Raw genomic sequence first — 17,759 nt, 5'->3', positions numbered from 1 at the left:
ATATCAAACAGTGTGGTATCTATCCCCTAGAAATGTGATAAATATTTTATTACAGTATATATTTGATCACAAGCTATATACAAAAGTAAAGCTTAACTATTCAATATGTTGAACAATGATACTGATAGGCACCAAATATACAGTGACATAAATTTAAGTATGTGGAATTTAGCATAGAGGTGTCTCATTGCAAATAATTAAAAATGAGCAATGTAGAGTTTTTATCCTGTTCTTTTAAAAAATATAACTTCACAATATGAAAATATTCATTTTAATAGTATTTCTTGAATGATCTATAAAGTTTACCATGCTATTTAAAAATAATATCTTAGATTTGAATAAATACTAGTAGTTTTCACATTGAAAAAATGTAAGAAGTTAATACTTATATAAGAAAATATAACTTTACTATAAATCTATAATTTATTACATAATGAAAAATATTATAAAATATATAAATAAAATGAATTTATATAGAAGGGAAATTCACCACACCATTACAGTGCATCATCTGAAACATATAATTTATATATATTAATAATACATTTATTAAGAGATGAAAATGGTGTGACAATACAAGAGATTAACAAGAAGTCAGTCATGAAAGAATAGAGAGATTGGATCTTTTTCAATAAAAACAATTATATGAAAAATTATTTACTCAAAAGAAGATTCAGAAGTTCCCTGACAGAGCCCCAGGACTTCCCCAAAAAGAACTTACACCAAGATCAGTGGTTTGCTGCAGGGAGAAATACATAAGAGACAAAAGGGAACATGTTGTGGAAAGTGAATACCTGAAACAGAGATTTAAGTTGGGAGTTGATTAACCACACTTCTATGATGGGACACTCCAAGGCAAGGTGAATTTTCCTAGATGAACTTTTCCGATGGGTAGTGCTGTCACATATGGTGCCATTCCATCCTGGGGCATTGGGAACTCTGAGACCAGCATAGGCAAGAAAAGTCCTCCCAAACACCGCCCAGAAGTCAGAGATCAAAGAGTCACCAGGCAGAGCTAGGCAGGTTAACTGCAGGCCCAATAACAGAGAGAAGGATTGATGAGTGAGAGCTCACCAATCCCTTGAGAAGTAACAAGAGGGCATGCAGCACTTCTGCGAAGGCCGACTGAAAGTAGGGTGGCAGCAATGGGAGCTGCTGTGGTATTCATTACCTATGGCCAAAGCTGGCCAGTGGGGCTCATAGCCAGCTCAGATGCTTCCTGCCTGCAGGCTCAGCTGAGTCTCAGAGTGCGAGCCTTGTAGACCAGTGTTAGCCCCCTTCACCAAGAGATGCAGGCATCATAGATCATGGCCTTCAGCAGAGAGGAACAGCAGGGAGGTAGGGTGGGAAGTTAGGATTGTTGAAGATTATTGTGGCAAGAGAGGAAAGGAGGCAGAAGGCAGAGGTGACCTCACTCCCCGAAAAAAATGAGATCTAGTACTTTAGGCCCAGACTATTGCCGTACCTCCAACAAAGTAAACAAGAAGAAGAAAATAAAATAAAAACAAAGAAAGATGTATACCATATGGTGATCAAGTAAATAATTCATCAAGAAGATATAACTGTTACTAATATTTATGCACCTAACACAGGGACACCTAGTAATAAAAACAACTATTAACAGAGCTAAAACAACATTAACAAAAATGCAATTGTTGGAGATCTAAACACACCACTGAGGTGAAGTGATAGATCATTTCCAGACAGAAAATTAATGAAGAAATAAAGGACCACATAGATTTAATAGACAATTACACAGATTTCCATCCCAAAAGAAATGAATACACTTTCTTCTCAAGTGCAGATGGAGCACTCTCAAGATTAAATTATACAGTGGAATGCAAAACAAGTCTCTGAAAATACATGCAAATAGAATTATATCAAGCAACTTATCAAATCACATATAAGCCTCTTTAATAGGCCTCTGTGCATATAGAAAAAAAATGAAAACTTTACACTAAATATCGTTTTGAACACTTTTTCAGTATTTATATTCTATTTACATAAGTTAAATATAAATCTATTTCTTAATAGTTTTGTGAATTTTTTCGTTACATTTTGTGTAGATTTATATAATACATATATATAAATATATATATATATACCTAGCCCATTCTAACACATGTAATTACATACTAGTATTTTTCATGCCTGTAATTTTTTATCCATTACTATAGTGGTTTATGTTAATGTGTCTCTCACCGCTGAACTCTAAAATCCATTACATAAGGACACATACCAAGTCTGATTCTTTATATCTGCATACGTCAATTGAATATCCATCCTAGCATGGCCTTAACATTAATGCCTCTACATAGTTCTAGAAGTTAATTTTAATTCTTTCCAGATATGTCACTAGATTTCTATCACCTGTTTTTTGTTTCTTTCTTATTATGTTTTTATACTAAAATATTTATCTTTTCTAAACCTTTAAAATTATATTTTAGTGTAATGATTTAAAAGAAGCTACATTATGAGATGCTAGATGTCATATAAGGGCATATAGATCATTTCTTAACCAGAAATGGCATATTCTTTCAAGAATATTCTGTGCTGTTTGGTGTTCTCAGTATTGTTACAAGCAGCATTAACAAGAGAATAAATTTTAGTGGCTGTGAGAGATAAAGCAAATCATTGTTTTCTTATTTAGTGTCCTCGAAGAGTAATCAAGAGATATTGCTCCTGCAAATGAACATAGTTATCTCTATAAAAATATTCTCATTGTCCTCCTTTTGTCAAGTTTCCTGTAGAAATGCATTTGAAGCTGATCAGATGCTCTCATTGCATGTTGTAATTCTCTCTTAATAATACTCATCAGCATGTAGTTACTATTTATCATCTGTGTTCCCCACTAGACTGTAATTACAAGAGAAGAGAGACAATGTTAGGCTTTCTCACCTCTGTAAGCATTGCACCTAAAAATCTGCTTGACACATAGTTATTTGTGGAGCTGAATTGAACAAAACAGCGCAGTCTTTGGGTAGTAGCCTAATCTTCTGGATCAGTACTTCCTAGCCAAGAAAGAGTAATCATGTAAAACTGCAAAATACGGAATGTAAAAATCTACAGAATTACTATACCTTATAAATCTTTGTCTGAACCTCCCATGACAGCCCCTGGTAGAGTGCAGGTATACAACTGATGCTCAATAAGTATCCATTGAATGATACATGATTCATTTAATAGTGGAGAAAGGGGTGGGAAAAAGAGAAGGAGGGGGAGGCAAAGAAAGAGAGAGGGAGAGATAGAGGAAGCGATTTGATTGTATCAGGGAATAACAATTTTCAAACACTGTCCCTGTGTCAAGCCTTTTTTGTTACTTAATGGTTGTGACCCAGCTCAAATTACTGAAACTGGGTTTTCTCTCATGGAAAATACATATAATATCCTGCATCAGCAAGTTATTATGGAGATTTAATAAACTTACACCTGTGAAAGCCCCTGATGCTTTTCCTGGAACAGAATGACTATGAGGTATATGTTATTAAGATTCTGGCTACCATAAGAAATTCCACTCCTGTTGTGAAAATTAGAAAATTCAAGAGATGTTTGCTTGCTTTTATCCTTATTTGAGAGGCAGCAAGTTTTTTTTTTTAGAGTATGCAATATGTAACGTAAATAATTCCCATTTAGTTGATGAAATAATATTTTTCTTATAAAAAATTAGAATATTTGTCAAGTTGCATCTTGAAAGGTTATTTTTATCTTATTAAAACTGTTACATATTTGCCATGCAAGTTCTTTAGTTACCTAAATTTATAATAAAACATATTTTGAAGTAAAAATATGTCCCATATGCCTTTTTTACTAATAACTACATTTTCTGCTAACTTCCTTCTGTAATCATCAATTCCTGAAGCCTGCTCATTGATTTACTTATAACAGCTTTACTTATTGAAATATTAAAGATCAAGGTAGGAGGCAGTTTGCAGAATAGTATATGATTTTAAATGTATAGTTTCATAATTAAAATACTTATTTTCAATGAATTTTAAGGATATGTCATACTGCCACTGATCAAAGAAAGATGTGAATTATTGATATGTTCTTACTAAATGGATTTTTGAAAATTAGAATTATTTACTTCCCTATTAATCAAACTTATTGATAGGGGAATATGCTTAATTTCTCCACTTCATATTCACCCATGTGTTATTACAAAATTCTGATTCTCTCCTTAACATAAAAGTGCTTCCTTTTCTACTTCATTTGGAGTTCATATTGTCTAAGCACAACCTTCAAGACCTTTATTCTCTTCAGACCTCAATTTCCTCAAGTAGGAAGGAGGCTTTAAGACACCTACATATGTTAAAGTTTGTGTTTTTTAAAAACCTTATTTTTATATAACAGTCTAACCATAAGTCCTTCTAAAAGTTTATCCTTTGAACTTGTCTCTCTTCTGTTCTAAAATAGGAAAGCTTATCAATTTTTATTTCAAAATCCACCTCTATGGAAACTCCTAGAACAATATCTCTTTAGCTATATTCTGTTTTTTAACTGAGTCTCTTCATCCTGCTGTCTCTGAAACTCTTCAGGAAACAGAATTGAGTAGGACACAAGAGAGTTCTCTCAGTGTTGTGATTATGTCTGGTATATTTTCTCTATTCATACACTTCACTATACCCACTGACTAGAATAAATCTTCAACCAGTAGTGAATAAAAATCCAGTCTGACCCTCAGCACCACAATAAATTCACCTTTCCCATGAAGCTTCTTTTCTTTCACTATTCAGCAAGAATACTGCCCAGCCTTTTGTGAAGTGCTTGGAATATAATATAAATAAAATACAGAAGGTCCCTATCCTTACCGAACATGTAGCCTAGTTCTCACTCTCAAACCCAGTTGGAAGAAACACTTTCTCCTTTCTGTTCTCAAATTTAGTGTAGACATCACTCTCCTGACACATGTATATCCTGTATCCCCTGCAGCACATTATACATACTAGGCATCCATGTAAAGTATTTGGTAAATGAAAGAAAAGTCTAATTTTAGACAGTGGGTAAAATTAAAAAAAAAATGTTTAACCTATCTGATCATGTAATCATATATAGCAAATTGGGGGGTGCGGGAGTCAAGGATGATAGGAGAGAAATGGGAGAAAGATGGACCCTCATGGAATGAGGAGGAAATTGCATGTGTGGATGAAGGAAGGTAGAGAAGAGAGCCTGGCACAAGAGTCTCTGTTATTCTCACTGTGTTTTCAAAAAAGAAAGTTTAGATGTGTTAGGATCTAACATTGGTAGCTATGTTCCCAAGGGTTCAAAGAGCCAAATCTATTTAGCTTCCAAGTATCAAGTAACATTAAGAAGCTGTGTCCTCAAGCCCACAGCTGTTCTTCAGTAATTGGTTTTAGTTCTTGGGAAGGAGATTTTGAAAACCAAATAGAGCACCAAGCCTCAGGACTAGGATTTTGAGTATATGACCAAGAGAGGGACTCAGGCATTGTGAACTAACACAGAAGCCCACTTATCAAACTCTAGTTCAGGTTATAGACTTTTTAGAACTGGACATGTGATCAGTTGTGAAGTCACAGGGTGTTTTGCAGGCTCTGATAGTAGTAGGAATGATTTACTGTTGAATCTATAAAAGCTGAGCTGTAGCACTTTTAAATCAGATGTCATAGTTAATCGATTAACTTGCGACTACTGTTGGAAGTGAACTTTTTCCATAAAGGATGAAGCAAAAAGGATGCATGGGTTACAAACAGCAGTGAAAAAATTACTGATGTATATAGGTAATCAAAATAGGTAAATATTTTAGCTGATAATTTTTAGAAAGTGATGCATTATGTAAATTCAAAGTCAAAGTTATTGTTGTCCTATTTAACAGGAATATTTACATTTGTTAATTAAACAATTTAACAAGAAAAATAGTGATTTTGAACAAAGTGTAAACTTTAAATTTGGAGTAGACCCTTGAAAATTAGAAAAAAAAATTAGCACATGTAGCATAATGGTTATATATCTTAACATTAATATTTTTCAATGATAAGTGCTATGCTAGGAATGAATAATTTCCTATTAATATCTACAAACACAAAAATATTTTTCATTTTTGCATTCCTATTAGTATCTATATTAGTATCTATATTAAGAATTTTATCCACACTCAGTTAATCCTTCTTATCTATTATATACATGTTATTTCACCTTTTCAAAGAGATGAGAACTTTGAAGTTCAAAGAGATTAAATAATGTGCACCTACTAAGTATCAGGTGGATTTCCAAAATTCTGGAACTTAAAGAACAGAGTAGGAAGGAGCCGTGGCTGAGGAAGAAGAGATGTTTGATCTGGCAGCTTCTTGGAAGAGCAGTTTTGGGAGGCGCCTATGCTGAGCAAAATTGCTGGTGGCTAAGGCTAGCAGTTATCAGTAGGTGGAGACTTGATTGTCAATATTTATATGCAGCTGGACCAGCAGTCTTGACTCTAGGGGTACAACACCTTTGTTGTTCTGGAAGCTTTCTGTGGACTCTAATGGCAGGAGTCTATATGGACTTAGACTATCAGAAACAATTGGGGACAATATGTTAAATAACTATTAAAAGAACCCAGCAGAGAGATTACGGTCTACTGGGAAATGAAGTACACTTTACCTGTGTCAAACAAAGATTATGTCTACATCTGGCAGTGATAAGATCTGGACAAAGAAGGTGAGAAGATCTACGTGGACCTGATGAAAAGCACCTCCAAGCTACACTTTACTGAGGATTTGTATGATCCAGGTGCAGTGATACAAGCAGAGCCTGGTGATCAAAAGTGATGGGAAGGAGGGAAGTAAAGTTTTCATGTATTACTTCAGTAACCCAGCTGGTCAGATTCTCTTCTGGCTCATTACCTGGGCAACCAAAACAATGGAGTTCTTAACTTCTTAAAGGACAAAGTGAATGCCTGTCAGAATTACCTCAAGAAAACCTTCAAAAGGAAATTGTCAACTTTGTGTCACTGAAAAATTGTCTCCCAAATTACCACAACCCCTCATGTTCAACCTTCCCTTTATTCTTCTGTCTTCACAGACCTGGGCACCCTACAACCCATAGTCCTGATGCCAGGCTCAATAGGCTGCTTCCTTTCTCACTCTCCCCATCCCAGGATAAACTGCTTTCTTCCACTGTTGAATATAAGTCAGATTGTTTATTTTTTTAAAGGGACATTCTCATTGGAAACACAACCACTCTATTTTACTATTTAAGGGAGATCTAGGCATTCTGGTTCTATCCCAAAATGTGATTTCTTGTAATCCAGCAGAGCAACTGGTAGTTGCAGTGCCTTCAGTGTTTTCTCTCTGCCCACCATGCCTGGAAGACATATGTGATGTACATTTGCATTGTGCTTGCATTGTGCTTTGGTGACTTGATGAAGCTGGGATTTGGGGTATAATATAATCGCTCCCTAACCCCTCTTAAAAGGAACACTATTATGTGATCTGCTATGATATAATACTGTGGTATTACAGTTTGATATCATAACTGTGATAATATCAAACCATTTGATAAACTTAGCAGGCCTGACAGGATAGAATGTGATAGCCTTTTTTTTTTCATCATATATCTGGGTTTTTCATTTTCCCATATGTGATGAGGGAAAGGCTTACTCTACCTCAATAACTCTGTATTACACTGGAAACTGAGGCCTCAAGATAGCTCTGCTAGTTAGTGAAAGCAAAGATGCTTTGTACACAGCTAAATCAACTTTATAACAAGTGAGATGAATTTTCCTTCTATAATGTTTGGAGATGTTAATAGGCAAGGAAATTTTTTTTTAACATTTATTTATTTATTTATGCAAGATCCGGGGTACAGACCAGATGTATGGGAGGGTGAGGGGATTCACCAGAGGCAGAGCAGGAAACAGAACGGGCAGACTGACAAAATACACTGCTGAGGGGAGCAGCAGGCGAGACAGGAGAGGTATGCCACGCCATGTGGGATTCTCGCTTCCTGGCTGGGATCTAACCCACGCTGTTAGGCTGCGGACAGCTTCACAGTGCAGCGCTCAACCATTGCACCACCAGGGAGGTCCACTAGGCAAGTAAATATTAATTTGTGATTTGGTTATCCTCTACCTTCCCCCCATGAATTCTAACTAAGGTGTCTGCTTTTTCCACCACTGAAAGATTTTCAATTTCCTGTTTTCTCCTAAATCTGGGTAAGGCAAGATATCCTGTATAAAAGGCAGAGCTTTGATAATCTCCGGGAAAATATCTTAACTACTCTGTCTGGCAGTACTTTAAATCTTGATTAATGGCCATAGTTATTCAGGATATAAACCCAGAGTAGGGAATTTATTGCAGTGGGATATCTCAAACTATGTTTTCTTTCTGGGAAGGAAAGCATATTCCATACCCAATAATACAGAGCAACTTAATACACACACACACACACACACACTGCAATAAACAAGTAACGGCAAATACTCTCAGCATTGTGAATGGTTCACTTGTCAATGAAATGGTAAGGTAAATTGTGATTTATCTTTTGAGTTGAACTATATTAGGACATTTCTACAGATGCTCGAGATGTTCATTCTCTTTGCATGGGTCAGCTGATAGTTATGAGGGATGTGTATGTGGAGGGTAAAACTATTTTATAAACTTCTTCCATGTGAACCTCTATACCTACCTAACTTCTCTTCAACAGCATGGTTTAATGGAGATCTGCCTTATCTACGATCATAAAATAATTTAATATTGTGTGAAATTAACATACCCTTTGAACAACATCTTGAAATTACAAAAAACATGAAATGTTATCTAAAAAGTGGCAAAGGGTAAAGCTTATAAAAATATTGTGACACATAAGGCAATTTTGCATAGCTGTGTACAAACCTCTGGAATATTTTATCTTTAGGTAGTAGAAATATAAAACAGAAGTTTTAATTAACTTGTGAATACAGAAGAAAAGAAAGGGATAAATATCAGGTTTTACTCATCAAAGGAAAATTTGCATCCTAGTTGAAATACTATTATATGAAGAAAAATATTTTACAAGTATAAATAATGCATATTTTAAAATATTAGGCAGTGTTATAAATGTAAAGCCTATTCCCAGGTACACCTCTGGTTCCAGAAAAATAGGTAACATAATGGCTTACACATATTTTTAATTCATTTAGTGTTTTTAAGCTTCCAAGTCAAAGAGATTATTTAGAACTGAAAACTTACACAAAATTTATATTTTAAAATTAAAAAAACATGAAGTTAACCATCCCTTTTTTCAGTATTTTGAACAAAAAAATAGTTAAATAAACAGAAATTGCCCTTTGCTGTTAAATATTTAATAAATTGAAGAGCTGACTTTCTTGACACTAATAGTACCCATAATTATTTGTTTCTGCATAGAAAAACTAGTGAAGATTTATTAATTGCATAAACTAGTATCTTCTCTCCTTCTGTCCTCATTTAACCTCACTCTTATATTGTCCAAAACATGCAAACGTTAAGCTACATGTATCGGAATATAACTAAACATTAATAATTAGTTGCCAGCGGTTCGCTATTGTTTTGGTTGTCACTCAAGTACAAAGAAAGTGAAAGTATTAAACTATGAATATGCATATTTAGGAAAAATGATAATGATAATATAAATGTAGCATTGACTTTGGAGTCTGAAGAAGTGAATTTGCAGGACAATATCTGCATTTAATGATAATGTGGCCTCTGAATACCTCCTTAATTTCTCTAAGCCTTAGTTTCCTTATGTGTCAAATGCCATGTTTGCACCTCAGGTTTGCTCTGAGGATTAAAAGACAAAATATATGTAAATCATCCTGCAGAAGCTTTGGTTTATAGTAGGCACTCCAGATCTGCCTGTTCACAATTATGAGTAATTGATGACAAAACCTGCTATCCACTCTAAAAATACTGCCAGTTGATGACGTCTACCAAGCAACAGTTCTTCTGTATGTGCTTTCTCTTCACTCCTACAAATGGATTAAAGCCAAACCCTCCTCCTGATCACCAAATCTCAAGTTAGCCTACCAGAAGTCATCCTGTAAGTCTCCCTTCTCTTTCTTAGATCAATTTTTCTCTTAGATGCTGAGTAATTCTCACTGGATTTCATTTGGAGACAAATTTTAAGTCTCTTTTTATGTATTCACTTACCTATCATTGGGCTCTGGAAACAACCTATCTAGATTACAGTCACTGTAAGGAAATGATGGTAAATAAACGTTTTAAAGAAAATAAAAAAGTAAAAATCATTTTTATTGTTATAGTAAGCATCTTGGCAATTTTAAAATCTTGGCAATTTTAAAATGTAAGTAATAAGATGATCTCCCCTAATAACAACAACAAAAAAGGCTTGACTCTTAAACAATTGTTCCAGTTATTATTGAATTCTAATATTATATTTGTATTAATATGCAGCAAAATGTGCTATGTAACATATTACACAATATTGAATAATGGGAGCAGGAATATGTTAATATATTATGTAATATAATATTATAATTATAGTTTGTGTGGATGTATGCCTAAATTATCATATTTGTTATGTATCCTTTAACAATCATATTTACATGGAAGTTAATTTCTAAAACTGCAGGTATAATCTTCATGCAACACATGCGAACTCAGTACATACATTTATTTGAGAATTTATTTAATAACAGTTTGGAATTGTTTGCAGTTTCATGTGAAATTGCCTCTATCCCCAGTGCCCACCATATTCCTGTGTTTAAAAAGGAATTTCAAAGTGAACAGTGAAAGCACAATAATTATAAACATGAAAAATAGGAATTGAGTTAATTCAATTCTGAGTTACTTACCTTCTCTGTACAAAATTTCTAAGTCTTCAGAAGCTTGAAAAGTCAGAGCAGAAAAGGGAAGATGGTATCAAGATTAGTATTGCAAATGAGAATCGTGCCTTAAGTTAAAACAAAACAAAAAAAAAATGTCAGTTTAAGGAAAGTCATTGATGAGAGACAGGAAATCACTTATTATATTAAATTTCTGGGAAAGTGCAAGTGTATACAATTTAAATCCCATTCAGAAGATTTGACTTTAATGAAGAAAAAGAAGCACTCAAGATAAGAGAGAATATGAATGCCAGAAGAAGATAAGAATTTGCAAAATCACATTGGGACAGTGTTACCCAAAATAATGCATCCAGCAGTTCCCAACTCTGGGAAGCATGACTGACCAAATGTTCAGCTGCTGTACCATAAAACCCATCACTATATTCATGCTAAGGCTACATTCTTCATGGGCTGCTCCCAATCGAAGTCTGAGCATGACAGGAGTACAAAGACAAAACCATTACAGGGAGAGAGGACTCCTCTGTAGCTGACTTTGAAGTCTGTTGTGCTTTCTAACCTTCCCTCTTGCACTCTCTTTCATGTGAGAAGTTAAATTGCATTCCAGTTGGATGATTCTCCCAGACTTCCCTGTTCTTTCTGCTTATTGTCTCACACAGATGTTTCCTCAGTAGAATTCTTGCATACTTAATCCATCTCTGTGTCTCCTTAGAAAGACAGAATTAAAACAAATGGTACTAGGAGTGATCCAAGAAACAGGTGTAAGCAATGGGGATTTGGCATCAGTTTGTGTATCACTCGTAGGCTAAGAAGACATTCTCATTATTGGAAGAAGGAGGGCAAGGATAGTCCCTGGAACAATGTGGTGATTCATTTGCTGAAAATTTCATTGAAGGGAGCATGGAAAAATGTCCTCATAGAAGGGAATACTGTGGAAATGTGATAAAAAATATGGAAACACTATCTTCAAGCACAGCTGATTTTGGCTGGGTTATGTTGATGACCTGTAGAAGTTTAATGAGACTAAAGATTGATAGCAAGTAGTTAATTGTCAAGTATGAGAATCAGAAAGTCACAGTGGTAGCTAATAAATGATGTGAAAAGTTTAGGATCCTGAAAATAGTGACATATTGGACATATTGCAAGATGTTGCCTCTGCTATGCTCCTGTTGTAGGTTGAATTAATTGTCTTAAAAAGAATATATTGAAGTTCTAATCCCCAGTACCTAAGAATGTACCCTTATTTGGAAGTTAGGTCACTAATTAGTTCAGATGAAGTAGTGCTGGCATAGAGTGGACCCTTAATCTTATAAGAAGAGAAGAGACACAAACATTTGAGGGGAGAATGTGATATGATAGTGATGACAGAGACTCAGTGCTGTAACCAAAAGCCAAGAAACATCCAAGAATAGATGGCAAACCACCAGATACTAGAAAGGGTCAAGGAAGAATTTTTTCCTACATGTTTCAGAGGGAGCATGGCTCTGATTTTGGACTTCATGCCTGTAGAACTCTGAAATCATACTTTTGTTGATGTTTTAAGCCACTCAGTTTGTGGCACTTTGTTACAGCAGCCTTCAGAAATGGATATAATGCCACTACCATGCCAGGTGTGGTCCAGCCCATACTTTCCTGGAAGAAGCTAGCATTTCTGTTAGGAAATGATGCAGACGGTACTCTACTACAAAGTAACAAATGTCTCCTCAAGAAACTGAGGAGCCTCCTCATAAAAGCCTCAACCTCTTCATTCCTATACAAAGTGCTAAACCTTAGCATAAACTGGCTTGAGTTGTGCTGAGATTATTCATGGAGAAATAAGACTACACAAGTAAATGACAGCAAGGGCAGGCATGTCATGAAGTGGTACTCCTCTGATTCAATTTTGTGGGTGCTTGTTCAAGAGGTCATGCTATAATTTTGGTAAATCAAGGAAATATTTACTGGGGACATTTTCTCAAGACAAGATACTTAACATCAGGGGCTCTAGAGCATGGGGTAAACTCACTTGCTGGTGTTGATCTTAGGTGTCAGGGGAGAACAGCCAATTCTCAATATATAGAAATGCATGTGATATCCTGGAAGACAGTAGAAGGATTAATAGTGTAGAGTAAGTAACATGCTAGCATGGAAATATTATGTAAGGCCAGAAAACTCAAAAGGAGATTCTGTTGCACAAGTGGCCCAGCACACTCACTATTCACAAAAGGCAACATGTGCACCAGCATCACACAAAAATTCCATATTTGCTTTTCCAGTAGGTTATAGATGATAAAGAGTGGCAGTCACAAGGTGGGACATGATTATATCCAGTGGGATGACAGGACACTGAGGCAATAGAGTTCAGGTGTTGACACTTAACTGCCAGAGCTAAGAGATCTCAAATCTGAACATCAAGGCAGCTAAAGGCTCTTATGTCATAGGGAGTTGTATGGATGGTTGATAAGGCAAGGTGTCTTGGAGAGAAAGAATGGGAAGCTATTAAGGATGTTGTTTAATGTTTACTATCAAATTTATAAAAGAAACAAAGTCAGAATAGGGAATCAGGAAGCTGATGGGAGTCTTCTCAAAAAGCCATGATATACTGAGTAACTTCCAGACTTCAGCCAGCATTCAGATCCTAAACCCACTGACTAAAAAGATCAGTATGATGATAACCCAGGTTCTCTCCCAGAGAACCTATGGCCTTTACTTAGTGTCACTTTGCACTGGTGAATGCGGAATTAAGGGATTAACCTTGAGGAATTTTGAGCACAAAATCTGAATTGACATTGATACTTAAAGTCATGAAGCATTCACAGCTGCCCTGTTGGACTGAGGGAATATCAGACACAAATGATATGTGGAGTACTGGTTAAATTCTGGTACACAGCCAACTTCTGACTTCACAGACATGCTCCTTGGTCATTTCTTCAGCCTGTACATGCATGGCTGAAATCGATGCCAGGTAACTTTGAATATTGCCGCCCCCCCCATATCATTTGCAAAGTTAAGAGATACTATTACTGGAATAGGCCAGATTATCAGTACTGCCTGTCACTACCAAAAGCCAATTAGCAGAGACAGAAATGGAATCTATATGCATTTTTATTTCTTAGAAAGCTGGCCTTTTTATAATAAGTTAGGCAAATACAGTTAGTCATAAGCAGACGGCCTGTCAGAATAACTGTCACAGTTAATGTTCCTGGTATTTGTTGTGATCATCCCATAGAACTTGGTATCAGCCTTCTGGTTAACTTGACCTGGTACATCAGATGGCTTCAATGTCTGGCACTCTTTTGGGCATCATCAGGGCAGGAATTTGAGTTTAAAGCATGAATTTTGTTTAAAGAAAACAGATCAGTAGTCATATAATGTATTTGTAAGCCCTACGCTACACGTGTGTGTGCAGATTCCTCTACTAAGAGTGGTGCCCTTCCCTTTCCCCTCTAGCCCCAGCTATTATTGTGCGGAAGGCCAAATGGTGTCCGAGCCCGCGGACTGTTCAACGAGGTTCTCGAGGGGAGACCAGCGACCTGAAGAACAGGGGTACACCGGAGGGAGACACGTGCACTCTTCGTTCAGCTATCGCAGGTCTCGTTTACTTTCGGTTTCGGTGGGGCTTTATAGCTGGGGACCGGAAGCGGAAGAAGCAGGCCAAAGCCGTCATGCGCACTGGGCCAAAAGAGGCTAATCCCGGAAGGGCACATGCCCTTATTTGGTGCGGAGGTCGTCATGCGCACTGGGCCAAAAGAAGCACAGCCAATCACAGAAAGGGGGAGTATCCTGATGCCACAAGGTAAGGCGCCAACAAAATGGAAACCTCTTGTAAAGGCCTTTACTCCTAAACAAACAAAACAGATATCATACCCCGGGGTTATTTATGTCACCATTAAAGGTCTAAAGAATGCAGAAGTAATGGTCCCTATCATATCTCCATTTTTCTTGCACTTTTTAAATTACAGAAACCCAATGGATTTTCTAAAATTGAGAACAGACTACCAGATACTTAATACAATATTCTCCCTGATTTTAGCCAATATGCAGGATGTGATATCATTGCCAGAGCAAGTTAGTGAGTATGTGTTTTATCATTCCAATTAGAAAAGATGATCAGAAACAGTTCACATTCCCATGGGTCAGAAAATAATATTTATTTACATTTTTGCCTTAAGGCTGTATTAATTTCCTATCATTTGTCATAATACAGTCTGAAAAGATCTGGACAGTCCATAGAATGTGTATTGATTCACTCATTATTTGTATAATGCAGATAAAATAGGACAAGGAAGATGCAACTTGGGTAAGACATATGTATGTAGAATATCTACTCTAGAAAATCATTTCAGATTCAATTACATCTTGATAACCCCTTCTTGGAGAACCCAAACTAATACAAAGTGTGAAAATTATACATTTATAAAAGAAATTATCAGAATATTTTTTCTGGTCCTTGCTCAAATGTGACATGTTGCACAGTAAGAAAAGGAGATGCAAACCAAGTTGAATTTTTATGTAATTTCTCATTTATCTTCACTACTTTAGCACTGATGTGACCCTAACTGGTCAGTTTTAAGGAACTATAACTTCATTCATTAGAAATACAACGTGATTTTCAGTTATAAATTGAGAATAACCACCAAATTATTTTGGTATTTCTTTATTTAGTGAAACAACTAAACAGAAAATCATCCTAAATATGAGATTAAATAATATGGCCAAACAAGAGGGAACTATTCTCTATTTTTCTACAACACTATTGTTGGATGATATCTTTGTCCTCTTAGCTAAACAAACAGTTTCAAACTCCACAAAGAAAGGGCACAAGCTTACCTTTTCAGGCCATCTTTTAGAGTTTTACTTGTCAGTGACATGAGTGAGTGAGTACAAATCACCTGAATTTTTATACAAGATCTGCATACAGAAAATATCTCTTGGGCGCATACTGATGATAGCAAACTATGCACTTAAGCTCCTTCAGCTAAAGAAGAGTTCATTTGCTCTTAGGTTTGTTAATTGATGCATTTTTAAGATTGTCAGCCAGTCCCAACTATCCCAAAAGAAAATCTATTTTTACTCAGAAGAGTCTTAAGAGTGAATTCAGTATCTCATTTACAAGATTACTGTTTTATTCTTATCCATATTTATTATCTGGTCTTTGTACATTTTGTTACTCTGAAACATTTTGCTAGCATGTTCTCATTTATCATTTATTGCCTCTCTTATCTTTGGCTACTGGCAGGACACTCACTAAATTGTGTACCTTTTCAAAGTAACACATGCTCCATGAGGCAAAGTGCCAAATATCATTCCCTAGGTTACCATTTCTTTCTCAAAATATTGATTTTCTTCTCTGAGGTTGATCCAAGAGTTCCATGATATTGGTAACTATCTACTAATCTCCTCAGTGAGGGGGAGCCCCCTCAGGATTTCAGTCATTGCAAGCTGTCATGATTTAAAAACTGGCCCAGGCTTTGTCAGGAAAGGGAGATTAAAGTATAACCTTCTTCATGCTAATACCATGGCCATCTATATGAGTGTTCTTTCTTTGGAGGTAAATACTGCTATTTCTGCTATAACATCTCCTTTGTATGTTTAAAAGTTTTGTGGTGTGGATAATTACACACAAATTGTTAGAAACTACAGGAAAAACCTATGCCACTTTGTAACTAGAACACTAGAAGATAACTTTTAACATTATTAAACAAAAGATAATACCACGATTAAAATTAATTACTGATGACCTTCCCTTTAAAGCAACTACTTAATGATAGAGTGGAAGGAGAGAATTACAATTACTGAGTCATTTATACAAGAATAAAAATGTATAAATATAGTGGAGAACTCTCAATAAATACTTCTAGAATAGAGTATGTGGCAAAGAAAGCATGGCAGATGAATGGCATTCTCTATGCAGGTATTCCTTCATTATTTGTGACAGTAAGCAATGGTAGCTTAGTATGGGTTTAGATGCCCTTTCTACGGGGTAAATATGAAGATATTAGGAAAAATCAGACAGAACCAACACAGTTTGATCACTTATGGGTTGAAACTGACAGGTTCCCTTGAGGAACCAGAAAAAAGTACATCACCCTACATTCCTATGCATGAATCTTCCTGGGAAAAGAGTTGCATTTTCAGGAATTACAACTATTATGGGTAAGGAGACCATGATATGCATAAATATCAACTTTCCAAAAAGTGGAAAAGAGACAAAAACTTGTATGAAGTGAAATTTTAATGTAAATTGTTTTATATTTCATAGTCACTTATTTAAATATTTTATATATTTTGCATTTGTTTTAAAGATGGCTAGATATTCATACTAAAAATAAACATTTTAGTAAAATTTTTAATGGTCCAGATAATTAATAACGATTTTAAAACAAAACTAAATCTGTATGAAGTTGAAAATTATGAATTCTTTTTTTTTGTCTTGAAATATTTTCAGTGCTCTCTGACAATGCAAAACAAAGATTTCAAAGATCAGTTTCAATAATAGTAAGTAATCCTAATTGATATTTTATGGACTAGTAAAATGCTATGTGCTAATTTTATTTTATTTTGAAGTTTATAAGTACTTCTTTGTGTAACATAATGGTCAGACATGGGAAAATGGAGGCTAAAAAATATGTAAAGCTTTTTATGTTACAATTACTCTAACCAGTAGTATACCTGTGCTTGGAATACAAACAATTTTTTTTAAAGATTTATTTAATATTTATACAAGCACTGGGTATAGTCAGAATCGCGGGAGGGTAAGAGAATCCACCAGAGAAAGAGAGGGGAACAGAACAGGCAGACTGACAAAATACACTGCTGAGGGGAGCAGAGGGCATGGCTGGAGAGGTCTGTGTACCATGTGGGACCCTGGCCGGTGGCCAGGGATCAAACCAGCACTGCAGAAGCTGCGGGCAGCTTCGCAGCCCAGTACTCAACTGCTGCGCCACCAAGGGAGGCCCAGAATACAAACAATTTTGTTCACATCCTATGGTTTTAGGCATTACAACATATTAAAATATGGAACTAA

Source organism: Talpa europaea, assembly GCF_964194135.1.
Source record: "Talpa europaea genome assembly, chromosome: 6".
NCBI lineage: Eukaryota > Metazoa > Chordata > Mammalia > Eulipotyphla > Talpidae > Talpa > Talpa europaea.
The sequence above is the reverse complement of the archived record's forward strand: the minus strand, read 5'-3'. Positions refer to the sequence as shown.